This window comes from Micropterus salmoides, unplaced genomic scaffold (genome assembly GCF_014851395.1).
Source record: "Micropterus salmoides isolate LMB-PRFRI ecotype aquatic unplaced genomic scaffold, ASM1485139v1 Ms_hic_scaffold_14, whole genome shotgun sequence".
Taxonomy (NCBI): domain Eukaryota; kingdom Metazoa; phylum Chordata; class Actinopteri; order Centrarchiformes; family Centrarchidae; genus Micropterus; species Micropterus salmoides.
The window spans coordinates 2,058,886-2,075,057 of record NW_024040485.1 but is presented as its reverse complement, the minus strand read 5'-3'; the positions used below and the strand labels follow the sequence as shown (position 1 = coordinate 2,075,057).

The following is a 16,172-nucleotide window of genomic DNA, read 5'->3' as shown; positions in this document are numbered from 1 at the left end:
ACCCACTGGAGCACAAGCTAGGGGTCATGAGAACACTGCACCACAGAGCGGAAAATATACCAACAAGCGCCCAAGCCAGAGAGAAGGAACAGAACCACCTGAAGGGGGCACTTACAGCCTGTGGATACCCTAAATGGACCTTTGTGAAAACAGCCACAAGATCCAAGAAGAACAAAACTACAGGGGAGGAAAAGAAGGTCAAACGCAACAACATTGTGATTCCATGTCTGGAGTATCAGAGAAACTCAGGAGGATTTTCAACAAACATAACATCCCCAAACACCAAAACTTCATCTGACATAAGCATTTTCCCAATCTAGTTACAAAAAGGATTGAATGCAGTACTGGTTTAACTGAAGAAGTTTTGATACTACTTGGTACTGGGCTATTTCGATCAATACCTAGGCACCTTGGCATTCCTGTAGAGAAGGCTCATTGCTTCTCACACATGAGTGTTCCCATTTATTGTGATGAACATGGGTCTCGTGACCTTCATCTTTTCCTTGACTTTAGCACATAAACAGAATGTACTTTCTGAGACTGTCATCCTCATGCAGCACATGAACAAGCACATTCTTATTAAAATGATTACAAGTGATGTTGCAATAAATCTTTTATTTTTTTAATAGTTTGATGCAGGGAAATTCACGATTATTTTCAGAATGAGCCTAGATAACAAAATAATGGGGTCAAAGTCAGATAGAAGTTTAGAAAAGGTGGGCCTTGCAGTAAGGCCCAGAAAAGGAAGAGGGTATATAAATGAGTGATTTTTGAGGATCAATAAGAAAACCTCTTGAGCAAAGCAGGCTGTTTAGTGGACTGACAGATTCCACCCTGGTGGACTGACAGATTCCACCCTGGACAAAATAAGTCGCAAGAAGTTTCAATCAATTCTGGATTCAAACTTTACAACCCAGGATGGTCTGGCTGTGAGGTGACAGTGCTAAACACTGAACCAACATGACAACCTCATTCTGAAGTTTCATCTTGATGAAAATCAACAACAATAAATGAAATTAGCCACAACTTCACAATATCTGTTTTCTTATGTGAGTCAGTTAAACTTCTTCACACCCAAACTTGACCAAATGAATTGTGACTTTTTTAAGTCTGTTTAATAAATCCTCTTTAGTGATTATTATCTGTTAAGTGACTGTTGTTCAATGTTCTTCTTGTAACTTCATCTACACAGTTTGTTTGATCAGAATCTCATCTATGTCAAAGAAAATAATGAATGGTCTCTTCCTTTCAAATTGCGTTTATACAACTCAGCAGTGTCTCCAGATGACCAGTAATAAAACCAAAGTCCAGCATAGAGAGGATGAGTGAATGTGGTCTGGACTCTGTGGAGGAGAGTCATGGTTTCAGAGATGCTGTAGAAGGACAGAATACCTGCACTATGATCCAGGTACACTCCTACTGTGGGGGACCAAGGACCTGAGACGGGAGTTTGGACTTTGTTGTACCAAAAATTTGAACTGTTTCTGTCACAATATAACGCCCAAGATTTGTCATTTCGTCCAAAACCAATTTCATTCAAGCTCCCTGCTCGCTTGATATTCTTGTATGCGACTGCTACACAAACTCCTCCCCCTCTCCACTCCACCTCCCAGTAACAACGTCCAGTCAGACTCTCTTTACTCAGGACCTGCAAATACATAGTGAATCTGTCTGGGTGACGAGAATAAGACTGTTGTTGATTCACTACTGTTGCCTTTCTGTTCCCACCAGATAATAACAGACATGTGTTGGCTGTGTTTGGATCCAGTGTGATATCACATGGAATATTTTAAGAACCCAGCTCTGGTCTTGGGCTCTGGTTGTGACAGTAAAACATCCACTTCAGTCACTGTCAGTAAGACGTTTGTCCATTTTTTACTCAGAATGTCCTGTAGTTTATCTCTGACTTCTGACACAGCCGCTGTCACATCCCCAAAGTAGCGCAGAGGACGTTTCTTGATGCTGGATGAGTCTGTAGATTCACTGAGTGCTGACAGTGAGGGGTAGTTGTGTAGAAACTGGTTGTGATCCTCTGTGTGTGAGAGCTGCTTCAGCTCAGCGTCTTTCCTCTTCAGCTCAGTGATCTCCTGCTCCAGCTTCTCCTGAAGCTCTTTGACTCGACTCACTTCAGTTTCCTGCTGGGATCTGACCTGCTGCTTCACATCAGAGCGTCTTTTCTCCATCAGACGGATCAGCTCGGTGAAGATCTTCTCACTGTCCTCCACTGCTTCATCAGCAGAGCGATTGATAGCCTCCACCTCCTGCTGAAGCACCTTCACATCTTTCTCTCTGTCCTGGATTCTCTGCTGGATGTTTTGTCGACTCACCTCGAGCTCTCTCTGCCTCTCGGTCCTTTCTGCTGCAGCTGAGACTGTGTCGTGGCCTTTATGTTCATCCACAGAGCAGAGATAACAGATACTCTGCTGATCAGTACGCAGAACATCTTCATCACCTCATCATGACGAGAGCAGATGTTCTCATGGAGCTTTTTGGAGGGCTCCACCAGCTTGTGTTTCTTGAATGGAGCCACCTCATCATGACGCTGGAGGTGTTTCTCACAGTAAGAACCAGACATACCAGACAGGACTTGAGGGCTTTCAGTTTTCTCCCAGTGCAGACATCACAGGCCACATCTTCAGGTCCAGCATAGCAGTGATCAGCAGGAGCAGCTTGGAGTCCAGTCTTCTTCAGTTCCTCCACTAAATCTGCTAACATGGTGCTTTTCACCAGGACAGGCCTCGGTGTGAAGGTCTGCCTACACTGAGGACAGCTGTGGATTTTCTTCTCATCCTGTTTATCCCAGTGGGTTTTAATACAGTTCATGCAGTAGCTGTGTCCACAGGGAGTAGTCACCGGATCCTTCAGTAGATCTAGACAGATGGAACAAGAGAAGGTTTTCTGGTCCAGCTGAACTCCTTTCTGCGCCATTTCACCTCTAAGTGATAGTGACTGTCAAATAGTTTCACTTTCTCTGAACAGAAACAATCCCTGTGCTCTGATTCACATCATGTTGTTTACACCCATCCTTAAACCTGAAGATCTGCAAGGGGGAGGGAACAAAGAAATATTTTGTTCATGTGGCACCTGTTGTGTTTGGAAAAGAGGAAGGGTTTTCAGGCTTTACTGCATTCCACAAAGAGTAGCTTTTTGAGAGAGACAGTGTGTGTTATCTGCCATTAACAACTTGCTTACAGGCAGGCAAACAGGCACCACACAGACGGCACACAGATATATCTTCCCCTGAGACCTGATGACCCAGAAAGCCTAGCTGCTGTTTTAGACTGTGTCAGTGATGTCAACTGTTGGATGGCATAACATTTTTCAACAAATCATGTTGTTCAGTCCTCCAAACCCCATCAGTCTCAGTGAGAGTGGCCTCGGCTCACTGTCTGCTAATGTGAAGCCAGCTGCCACAAATGTCACAATTATTTTATTCAGAGCAAAGCTTTGAACCAAAGATCAAAAAAGTTGTCTAGTGCTGCTTCCTTCAAATAAGCACTGTCTCTAGAATTAAAACAATTATCTCACACTCTGACCTGGAAAAAATAATTCACGCATTTATCTTTTCCAGACTCAACTACTGTACCTCGCTCCTTTCTGGCATTAACCAAAAGTCACTCTCTCGCCACCAACTAGTTCAGAATGTAGCAGCTAGTTAGATTCTCTGGTGGTACGCTTCTGGCCATTCCAAATCTTAAATCTAAAGGTGACCTTGCTTTTGCAATCAGGGCCATCTGGCTTTGGAAAAACCTGCCTGATAACATAAAACTTGCAGTATAGACTTCTTTTAAATCACTTCTTAAACCCCTTTCATTTAAGCCATGTTAACATCAAACTGTCATGTTATTTCAAGCGGACTTTTGAAATATCGCAAAAAAGAAAAAAAATAGTAAATGTGAAATAGGTGTGTTTCCATCAGCTAGTTCGGAGCAAATAAACTAGGCTACAGCAAGCGTAGTAATATCAGTAGTTGACATTACACATGGCTGTAATAAACAAAACCGTATGGGTTCCAAACCAGAAACAAAACCAGTTGCATGGACCTGATGGCCATTGATCTTAGAAAAATGGAGAGAGGTCCTCAGGAATGTGTTTCGAGAGGGCAAGCTGCTACCAGCCATGTCTCTGCGTGTTATGGGAATATAGACAGCGGAAACAGCTGATCAGACGTGAGTTAACTTATTCGACAAAAGTGTTTCCATCTCCCATTTAGCGCATTAACTCTTTTTCGACAAAGGCAAAAACCACCTCAAGCAAGTGTAAAAACATTTTAGCGAAATTAAGGATTAAGGATCAAATTTTGTCGTTTCCATCAACCTTTTCTAATGTGATGAAGACACAGCTTTAAAGTGATGTCTCTTTTTTATTGGTTATAGCGCATTTCTTGTGTGTATTTGTTTATTTATTTTTATGTGATTTTTATTTATGTTTTGTTTTCATAGTGTGTCTTATCTTAATGTTTCAACTTTAACTTAACCTTATCTTGCTGTGTTTGGCATCTGTTGTTGTATTACCTTCTGGCTTTTGCTGTGTCTGTCAAAGCACTTTGTAAACTCAGTTTTAAAATTTCACAAAAATAAATAAAGAGCTGTTTTTCTGTGCAAATGAAACTTTTTACAGATACATGGTTCTCACAGGACAGTGACACTACATATATAGTGTCAGTGCTTGAAATGGAAAAGTGCTAGTACTCCCTTTTTTCACGTTGACATGTGAATCAGCCAATATCAGCAAATCATTAAAAAGAGTCTGTAGCCTGCTTAACACCTCTGAAAGAGCCGTCAGAACACGTGATTCGCGTCCATAGGTTGATGGATGAAGATCAAACACCAGAACACACACACTGCAGCACACGTGTGAGCATGTGAAACACTCGCTGCATAATCAAAGTCATAATCAAATCCCTTTTCTCCCAAAGCACATGAGCTAGTATTGTAATCTTTTTCAACATAAGTTTGCTTCCTAGATGTTATATTTGCTTGCAATTTAACCCTTCTAACCTCCTGTATATCTGTGTACTGAATTACATTGCTATTGGACGTACAAATAGTAAATCTTGAAATAAAACTCAATTGTTCATTAGTGCACTAAAATTCTTCCATACTTCAAACTAGTTTACTAATACTACCTACAAAACAGAAAGAAAACATAGATTAACACAGATGTTCAACAAAAACAGAAAGAAAACATAAATTAACTCAGGTGTTCAGCATCACACATGTGTCTCAGGTTATAATTACAGTTGCTTGGTTGTTCCTGTGGAATACATAACAAAGGTTGATCATGATTTAAGACTCACAATCATCAAATTTAAGTATGCAGTAGCAATGTGCTGCTGAAATTGCTTTATAAAAGCTTCAATGAGGCTTCTCCTTTCGGCCTCCTTAAAATCAAGCCTGAAAGGTTGCCTGTCATTGTATCTGCTACACCGAGGAGTTCTGCGCTGGCTGTTCCTCTGCACAAATCCAGAGCAGACAGTGATCTCTAACAGTTATAATAAATAATATATAATATATAAAATAATCCCACTAGATTCCCTTTTCCTATAACGCTGTTTAAAAACACAAGGAATGCTTGATGTTCTGATCCCTTTTTGCTGAAATTCAGTATCAGGTGGCTGCTGGAGGAGAGCAGGACACCAAAGTTATTAACTCAGTATATTTGTGTTAATTAATACATTATTAATGACATATCTTGCTATTTTATAGATCCTGAGCTAATCTTATTCTTATTCTTATTCCTAGTCTTTTTTGTGAAGACATCAGTCCCTATTTTCTTTTTTCTTCCCCTATCTTTCTATTTTTTCTTCTCCTACAAATTATCAACACTCCTACTCCCAAACTCTTGTGAGGTCAGTCTTCAAACAGTTCTTTTTCAGCAGATGTTGCAATTTTCAAGGCCTCTTCTAATGTTGATCATGGTGAGACAGAGAGCTCTTCCTTGGTGATGTTTCTGTCAGCACTCGGTCACATGTGAGAGCATTTTGGCTGAAGTTGATTTTCACTGTAAAGCCTTCTTGACCTTTTAAACTTTGTGCTGTTAGGTTCACAGTCTTTAAGGTGGTGTTGTCCTCTTTGTGATTCGACTGTAGATGGTAGATGTGGTCTGACTGGCTGCGTCCTCAGCATTGGGAAGATGTCAGTGGAGGTGGGCTTGGCCTGTGATGCATCAGGTTGGAACGCCTCTCTGTGGAACGCCTCCTGTATCACTGCTCGTTTGTGGCCCTCCCTTTCTTCCTCACAGTCAGATTCTGCTGTGTCCATTTTGAAGCTGCTCTCTCGCCTTCTTCATGAAACTTCAGAGCTGCCATCTTGTCCATTGTAGCTCTGTCTCGCTGTCGTCATGTCTCATGGTTCGTTGTGCTCTGCAGGTGCCTTGGTCTGCCTTTCTGCCACCTGTTTTAACTTTTCACTTCTTTGTTTGGGAGTTGTTGTTTTTTCCTATTCAAATCTAGCTCTCGTCTCCTCCCTATCTAATATAGCCTCTCTTTTTCCATCTCTCCTTTATATCTTAACTCAACCCTTTAAAGACCCTAATTCTTTTTTCTTCTTCTTCTGCCTGTACTGGCCCTTAAACGCACTTACTTATATCTTTCTTCCACTTGCTGTATACATTTCTTCATCTGGGGGAATATCTATTTAGCCCTTATTCATTATTCTGTCTCAGTGACTACTTTTCCTTCACTAAAGGCTATATAGTATGTCAATATTATCTACCTGTTGGTCAAACTGTTTCTCCCTATTTTCCCTTTATTCTGAGCTTTCTCTATCTCTTATCTGACGTCTTTTATTTTATCTTTAACTACTTAGTTTTGCTGTTACCACATATGTTGCTGCCACAGCTCCCTCCTTTGACCACCTTTGCAGTTAATTTGTCTTTTTTCTGCTCTTTACCATTTAATTTCACCTGCTGTGTGCCTCCCAGGACAGCCATCGCACACTCACTGCGAGCAAACACTTACTCTCTGGAAACTTTAGAATTTGGACGGCCTTCATGCCTCAAAAAAGAAAAAGACAGTTAATTGTCAAGCCACACAACCAAGAAACTAGAATGAAACAATTCATTGAAAGAAACTCAGGCAGCTCTCCTTGTTTCTATATCAAAGAGCTATTCAACTGAAAAACCATCAAAGCAGAGTTTACTAAAAATAACTAACATCAGTGAAACTAACAACTATTAAAATATCAAATTCAGTTAAAATTCATTTTAATTTTTTGTACTTTAACTAGGTTCTAGAGTGAGGAAGCTTTCAGAAACTTCACCTGGGCGGAGAATCCTGTACTCAGACACACTATTATGCAGAAATTTTAGAAAAAGGTTTACTGCTTACCTTTTTAAGTACGCGTATGTGTCTCTGAGATACAGGTTGTCCGTCCTTGGTCAAGGTCATCCTGCCCCTGTTCAACTCTCCTGGCACGGCTCGACAAGTAATGTCGTGTAAAAATTCAAGACTTGGGCCAGATAAGAAAGCTTGAACTTTTACCAACATTTTTATTATCAACAAAAACAGACACCAATTAGAATACAAAAGTTCCACCGGAGTGTGTCAGAGATCGGTGCAAAATAGAGCCCCATTCTGTTACCAGAACAGAGACCCGAGTCGACATGAAAACCATGTAACAACTGACTTTCACCTCCTTTTGGACCTCCTTTTATAGCTCTGTTTCTTGGCTTCATATCATCTCTTGGCTCTCTTTCCTACTGCACCTGAATCTGGGAAAGTCCTTGACTGCCTGCTCCTCCTCTCTGTGTCCTCTGCATGCACTCTGCTTGATCATGCCATTTCTTCCATAACCTGACTTTTGTGGAATAAACTGGTGTTTTTTGTGCTCTGTGCTAGAAACAGGACATTACACACTATATTGATGTATGTTTTGTTATACAATTTGCACAAAATCTGCTTCTATATTTTCCTTTGCAGGTATTTTTGATGCTGCCTCACTGTGCTCCCTCCCTTTTCTCCCAAAGCACATGAGCTTGCTCACACACACACATGAGCCTGGGCAGTTAGATACAGAAAGGAGCACATACACTCAGAGCTGTAGAGTTTTAACACTGTGATCCTAACTTTACACTATAAAATAACACTTTAAATGATGACAATGTAGACCACCATTGCTCTAGTAATTAATGATAACAATTTAGGCTATAATGCTCCAAATTAATTCTCAACACTACACTGCCAGAATTTTACAAGGAGAAGAAGTAGATAGAAATGACTCATTCTAAGGTAATAAAAACATAATGGCTCATTATGTAAGGTCTTTATACACCACTGAAAACATTGTTATGGATATTACATTGCATTCCCGTCAATAGATCCTCAGAAATATTATACACCGAACCTTTAATTGCGTTGAGTGGAAAACACATTGCTGCACCTCTTTATAAGGGTTAAAATCTTAAAGCATTAATTCCCCAGTCAATGATATTAAATCAGATGGTTTACCAAATGGTGCACAGTATGAGGAGTTATTTGACAAACACTTGTCACTTTAATGTTAAGTGTTATTTAATCCCCATTAAGCAATTATGACCACTAGAGGGCAGAAAAAGAAAGAAAACAGAATAAACTCTCAGCAACAGAGCTATTACATCAATTTACCAAGCAACCCTTCCACATTCCAGGGAGTTATCTGACTCATTGTTCATGTCAAATACATTGGTGCTCAAAATAAATGGAAATCAAAAGATAAAATTAAATAGCATTTTCAGCAACCTACAGCATGATTATATCTGTGAATCACAGACTGACAGTGTTATGATTCCGTCTGTGTGTCTTGTTTGGGAGTCTGAGTTTAGTTCCATGTCCTTAGTTCATGTTTTGGTAATCATTCCTGGTCCTTGTTTGTATTATTGTGATTTGGTCTCCTCTGTACTCTGTGTTCTAGTTCTGTGTTCTCATTTAGGTTCTGGTTCTTTGTAACTTGTGTGTTTCTGTCTTCTTGGTTATTCACTCTGCCCCATGTCTGCTTGTCTAGTGTTCTCTCTGTTTCCCCCTGCTGTCTCTCTGCCTCGTTAGCCCTGATCCCGCTCACCTGTGTTGCTCCCGCCCCGCTCATTAGTCTCTGTGTATATGTATGCCTGCTTGTCTCTCCAGTCTTTGTCACGTCCTTGTGTCTAAAGTTGTGTGTTCCTGCCTGTTCCTTGTCTTCCTAGTTCTGGATTATTCCCTGTGTTTTGGATTGCCTTGTGTTCTACCTTTGTTGGACTTTGCCTCAAGCTCCTTGTAAGCCTGTTTAAGTTAGTTTTTTGAGTTAATAAACATTTTTGCTGCACCGCAACCTCCTCGCCTCGCCATAGTCTGCATTTGGGTCCTCGCCCCAGTCTGCACTTCAGCGCCCCAACCCATGACAGTAGGACGTGACCAGAAATGGACCCAGCAGACTACTCGGATGAACTTTGCGAGCTAGTATGTGACTTAATCGAGTTAAAAGTTTTGTGGAAGGAAGCCCTTGATGATCTGGAACGGGAGGCTTTTGGGTCTCTGGCTCATGGAAGAGTTGCTGCCAAGCCGTGGTTAAGGGACTCATTACCACCATGGGCTCATTGCTTCCTCCGCAACTCTGCTCCTCGGCTCAGCAGCAGCATTCAGCTGTCTAGCCTGTTGCTTTCACCAGCTCCTGTGTGTTCTCCGGATCCCCGGCCCGCTAGCGCTCCAGCGGCTAGCCCCCTGCCTGTTTCCCGGCCCGCTAGCGCTCCAGCGGCTAGCCCCCTGCCTGTTTCCCGGCCCGCTAGCGCTCCAGCGGCTAGCCCCCAGCCTGGCCTGCCCATCTGCCTGCCTGACCCCCCCAGCAAGGACTCTGGGACCATGACTCTCCTGGCCTTCTTTGCCATGAAGGCCAGGGAGTCGGAAGAAGCACAGGCAGCCAGTCTGCGGCCTACTAGTGTGGAGGCTAGTTTCCCCCCTGGCTCCACGTCTGATCCACCTCCAGTAAGGCCAGCTGGAGGGCGACGTGGACCCCGCTGTCGAGGAGCAAAGACGTCAGTGGTCCGACCAACACCAGCTCCGTTGGTGGCCCAGCCGACTCCTCCTGTTCCTCGTGCTCCGTCGGTGGACCGACCGGCACCAGCCCCGCCGGTGGTCCGATCGACTCCTGGTTCCTCGTCGGTGGCCCGACCAACGCCAGCTCCGTTGGTGGCCCAGCCGACTCCTCCTGTTCCTCATGCTCCGTCGGTGGACCGACCGGCACCGGCTCCGCCGGTGGTCAGACCGACTCCAGCTCCCCGTGTCCGGTCCATGGTCCCCAGCCCAGCGGTCCAGTCAGTGGTCAGACCGACTCCAGCTCCTCCAGCTCCTCCTAAACAGAAGAGGAGCTGTGTATAAGAACCTCATAAAAATTAAAACCACAAGAGCAATAGGGCAAACGAATAGGAGAGAGAGAGAATTATACATGACATTCCATCAAACTCATTTTTGACAGCTATTTCCGGTCCACCCCCCATACCGGATATCTGTATGTAACTGATAAGAGGGGTGCATCTGGTCCCGCCCCAACCGGAAATTTGGACACCTGTTGGGCCCTCTTCATAGTGACATTTTTTTCAGCGAGAGGCTCCTCCTGAACTCTGTGGATTTAAGAATTAAGCTAACCAGGGCTAGCGATGCCTTTTCTCTCATGGCTGGGGCTGCCAGTACTTTCAGTACAGATTAAAAATACTGGGGGCCTCTCTGTTTGTTAAGAAAGTCACTGTATCCCCAGCAGTGCGATTAGGTCATGCATCGGCCTTATTGAGGGGCAATGCCCTCTACCCCTTATCCCGTGTGAATGTCAAAACCTATTCTATACCCGCAAATTCACGGATATGCAACCAAGAAAATCTCTTCCTAGGAACGTTACCTAAATATCTAGTTATTGCCATGGTAAACCACGAAGCCTTCACAGGAAAGAGAGACCTGTCACCCTTCAATTTTATACACAATGATGTAGAATACATGGCACTGTGTCAGGACGGGAGACAAGTCCCAGCCAAAGCTTTCCAGCCTCAATTTAACCACGGGTTGTCTGTCCGAGAATTTTATAATATGTTTACCGCCACAGGGAGACATCTAAAAGATTTACCTCTGAGCATCAACCGGGAAGAATTTCAGCAAGGTTACTCTTTGTTTGTTTTCAACCTCAATGCCAGTGAAGACAACAACGCTTTGTCAACTATTTCCAACGGGAGTTTAAGACTTGAAATGAGATTCCGAGTGCCCTTACCTCATACCACAACTCTCATTGTTGAAATAAATTCAAAACGACAAGTGTTGGTGGACTATTACTAAGGCAATATGAACAACCATGAATTGGAAGGAATATTGTGACATTTACTTGAAGATTCCTTTTGTGGCGTGTGGGCTTCGGATCAGTTACCTTTACTGAGACAGTCCTTTAGACTACCTGCTTACATGATAGTTAACACCCACCCTGCACACGAGCCTGGGGAGCACTGGCTGGTGCTCACTCTTGAGGATGGCCAGAAAGCTAGATTTTTTGATTCTTTTGGATTCTCACCAGAGTTCACATTACCCCAAAAGTATCTTGGAATTTTTAAAAAAACGCTGTGAAACCATTTCATATCATACACAACAGTTTCAGCATACACTGTCTACCACATGTGGTCAGCATTGTGTGTTCTATTTGGGTCATCGAGCCTGCGGTCTATCTTATGAGAATGTGCTGTCTTTGTATCATGATGATTTTATAAGAAATGATTCTATGGTATCAAATTTTGTGAAAAAATATCAACGTTGTATGAGGCAACAAAGAGCCGCATCTTTTCACCACACAGTTTGTTCTTTACAAATGTTCAAAGACTGTTACAAGTTATAAATAAAGATGAATCTTGAGACAAATAACTTTAGTTTGAATTGTTTTTATTATGGGTTAAAATTAAGCCATTGTGGAGCAAGGGGGATGAGTTTCTTTCTTTTTTCTCTTCTTGAGGGTGGCGAGGCTTCCACCTCTTCCCACTGGGGGGTTAAAGATGCTCGTCTGTGTTTTCTTCCCTTCTTAAATAGTAAGGGCGGTGTCTCATCATCCTCAGCATCCCTGCGAGGGGCACGGGGTGTCTGCTTTTACCTTCTTCCCCTATTTATCAGCAGGGACATCACCTCCTCCTCATCTTCCCAGGGTCCTACCGTTTGAAGTTGCCTATATCGCTCTCGAGCTTGAGGGTTACTCATCATTGATAAAGGGATGTTGAGTTCTGACAAAGTATTCAAAAAACCTGTCCAACCCTTAGGAGGCTGGGATTTTTTTAAGGGAGACGGTCAGACTTTTAAACAAGTCTAGTAGGTGTGAACCTTTCACAACATCTCCATTATACACAAACTCTCCCCTGGGAGTCCACCCACCTCGGCTCTTAGTTAATTTCTTTATGATGTACTGTGCATTGTTACGATAGCGAGCCGGCAAGTTTTGTACAACCTCCCTTGCTGTTTCATCCAGTTTCTTGGCTTCTTCTTCTTCTCCTTCTACTCGCTGCTTCAGTGCCTCAGAATCTTTAGCTACTGTCAGAGTAATGTGGCGTTCTTCCTTCTCTCCTTGTTTGACCAGAGCTAGGTATCTTTGCAGCAGGGCATTGTATTTCTTAATTTTTTCATAAGCGTTCATACCATCCTCGTTTAGTATTGCCCTCATTTTTTCATCCAAATCATTTTCTACCGTATGTCTCATTGTTTCAGCATTGGATGCAGATGGTACAGAATGATTCAGCCGGTTTAGTTGCTGAGGTGTCACCAAAAACATTTTCTGACTCATGATTTATCTATTAATTAGCCCTCCCAAAATGACAGGAAGGATTGTTGAAAGAAGAGGTAACAGAAAGCCTCCAGACTGTTTTGTCAGAGCCTTATGTTTGGTTTTAAGACTTGTTTTTTTATTAACCAGCAACCTTATAATTTTCTTTTGTTTTTTGAGTTTGTTATATTGAGCTGAGGTCATAGGAATGTTTCCTTTTAAAAGATTCAAAGAGAGTTCACACAAAGACTGAAGAAAGTCCGATGAGCAATTGTTGAGATTATCTTTACGCTTTTGAGGCGTGGCGTGACATGAAGCCCTCAGTAAAGGCGCATTCCTTTTTAAACGTGCTGACATGTTGGATCAGGACTTTGATTTGGGAAGATAGACAACAGGCCACTGGTGGGGTAGTACTCCTGATCTTAGTCTGTAAGTTTCTGGGCAACTAGGTGTGAGGTCCAAGATTAAATACCCGTGAGGATCTTTGGTAGCATCTTCAAAACTTTCTAAGAAAAAGGCTTTTCGTTCGAGAAATATTTGTTGAGCTAATATACTCATCTGTAATCTATCTCGAGGGTTTTTAAACAAAACCAAATAGTTACTATTTAAACTAATTGTCCTACTGTGCTTTCCACGGTGAAATACATTTTGAGTCAACATGATGACACTAATTTTTTTGTGATGCCTGTACTGTGTGAAAATTTTCACAACTTCAGGGTGATCAGAGGCCTGGAAAATGACATCATCCAAAATTATAAGATGATCTTGATCAGGTGGGAATAGAATTTCATCGTCAAAAGAATCAGGGAATCCCTCGACAAATTTGATCTTTTTATTCTTCTGTTGCAGTTCAGTGTACATCGGTTGATAAGAAGTAAAAATCCAAACAATATTACTAGGCATGTTGTCGATGACATGATTACAGGATTCCAACACAGACTTTACAAAATAAGTTTTACCGGACCCGCTTGGCCCCAAAATTTGACAGGAGAAAGGTGTTCTTAGTCTAGGGTCAAACTCAATTTCATTGGATGAAAACATTTTCTTTCTTCAATAGCCAAAAGGCAGGGTTTGACCTTGGCTCAGTAACCTTCTCTTGTCATACACCACTCTAAACTTTTTCTGGAATGATGAGTTTCTAAGGAAAAACCCCCTTTTATCTCGTACAATATTGTGCTGAGGTGTTTCAATGACACCCCCATCATCAGAGTTTAGCACATAATTCTCCACCAACTGTTTGACACTGTTAAAGTTAACTTGTTCACAACAATCATGCGTTTGAGTGATTCCCTTTACACAAGTACTACTTTGTTGTTATGAGTCTGGTATGCATAACTTTTAGGACCCGTGGCCGCGAATTCTTTTATGCTATCACCATCTAACTCATCAGTCAAATCTCCCATGTAATTACCCAGGTCAAGCCGTCTCTCCCCCTCTTTTGTGACATAGATAATACTGTCTATATCATAATACAAGACCCTCTCCTGCAGCTGCTCCAAATAACTGTACAACTTTAGACGCCCATAAGCTGTGGTGAAAGCAGCTATAAAGACGTTGTCTACCTTGTTTGGAGGGGCAATACACTGCTCACCGTAACTCCACTGCAACAATGCTGTTTTGTCGTTGACAAAGGAAAAGTATTTAACTTTATATTTTCCAGAAAACATAAAGTTAAAAAACTCTTCAGGGTCAGTGATTAGTTTAGTCTGTGTCTGATTCTGATTTGCGTTGTGCAAATTTCCCCCAGAATGTGTTGAGACATAATTTGGAGACTTGTCTTTTTGCAGGATTCGGATGAATTTTAGACGCATCCAGCAAAATACCCTGATTGGTCTGATAGTCCTTGATGTACTTTTCTCGGGCTGCCTGATCTTTGGCTTCAGGGGGTAACCTGAAGCTTCCTGTTTACCCTTCAGAAAAGTGTGCATGTACTGAACAAAAATCGAGTCGCTCTGTCTATCAAATTGCCATACCTCTGTGATCTCAGCTACCCGATACCCCATCTCCAAGGCCTTGTTAAATTCAGGAGTGACCCAGACCCCTGTCATCGCTCTGTCCTCATCACTGTGTTGACACGGACCCTCCTGAAAATTAAGCCCCCATTGCAACCACTGAATGCCTGCGTTTGAATACGTTTTGAACTGGAATGTGTAGTTATCGGGGTCGGGGATGGCCAAACTTTTAGGAGGAAGGAAGTTGGTCACAAACACTTTCATGCATGCAGATGCTATAGTCGCAGCAGCTTGCATCCCTCTGCGAGAATCTCAACATCATTTTCACAATAGAGGCCTCTCTCATGAAATCAAATGTACTTTAAGTCTTTCAGCTGTACCGTAGTCATGCGTTCTGTACCGTACATTTTTGGCTCTGGGTAGGGACCTATGTAGGTCAAAAGGGCAGGTGAGCTAAAATTATGGGGAAAATAGCCTTTAATTCTGTCATCGAAACCGAGAGCTTTTGGCATATCGGCTAAACGCATGGAAAGAAAGGACAGTGAGTCAATGTATTTTTGATTAAAATCAGGATCTGTCATACAGATGACTTTTGAACCTTGCAAAATCAAAGAGGGTTTTAATGCTTGTTCAAGCATTTTAATGCTTGTTCAAGCATGGCATTGAGGAGTAGGTAGGAGTCAAAACCTTGAGCATTGTGAGCAATAAACACAGCATTTGTACAGAGGGCGTCTGAAATGCATGAGAAACTCGTTGGCACAATTTCTGCCTTGAGAGCTCCATGTTTTGCCATCTAACGTTTTTGTACACACCAAAAAGGGTATGTGAACACCATTTTCATTGACGTATGTTTCAAAATCATAAAACACCAATTTTTCTGTGTGTTTTGTTTCAGGTGGTAGTGTCTGGATGTAGCACTGGTGCATCTCACTCTTATCTGTAACGTGTTCCCTTTTCCGAGGTCCGTTGATCGGTATAGGCTCAGTCTGATTCAGCGGCGTACACGGTTCTGCTGGGTCCGGATGAATGATTTCCTCTGCTGTCAGTCCCCGCGCTTCTACCGGTGATCCGTTACGTGATCTCCCATCTGCGGCCTGACTGGAGCGCTCTACATCATCGACGGGTGATTCCGGGGACACATCCCGGCTCATCGTGTTCCGGGGACCCCGGTGTTATGTACGCTTGCGGTACTGAAAACGAGGGCTGATCTGATTCCAGAACCGGAGCGTTCTCCTCGTAAAAGGTAGGAGAGAGACCCTGCATAAAGTACTGTTCACATTCGCTCGCACCATCTGCGGGTGTAATGAAAGAAAAGAGTACTGTTACCACATCTGCGTAAAAGTTTGTAAACAAATAAATAAAACCTACACACTGATTAAAAGTTAAGGTAACCTTACTTACCGACTTCTCCTGTGAGATCTACAACCTGCTCTGATGGAATGCCATTCTCCCTTGTAGTCCGTATTTGCTCCTCTGAGTAGAAATCTGTAAAAAC

The 16,172-nt window shown here is 42.5% G+C and overlaps 1 pseudogene; it reads right to left on the bottom strand.

The window, feature by feature from the left end:
• Window positions 1-843: 843 nt before the first annotated feature.
• LOC119901651 lies at window positions 844-3,959 on the bottom strand (annotated as a pseudogene).
• Window positions 3,960-16,172: the final 12,213 nt, after the last annotated feature.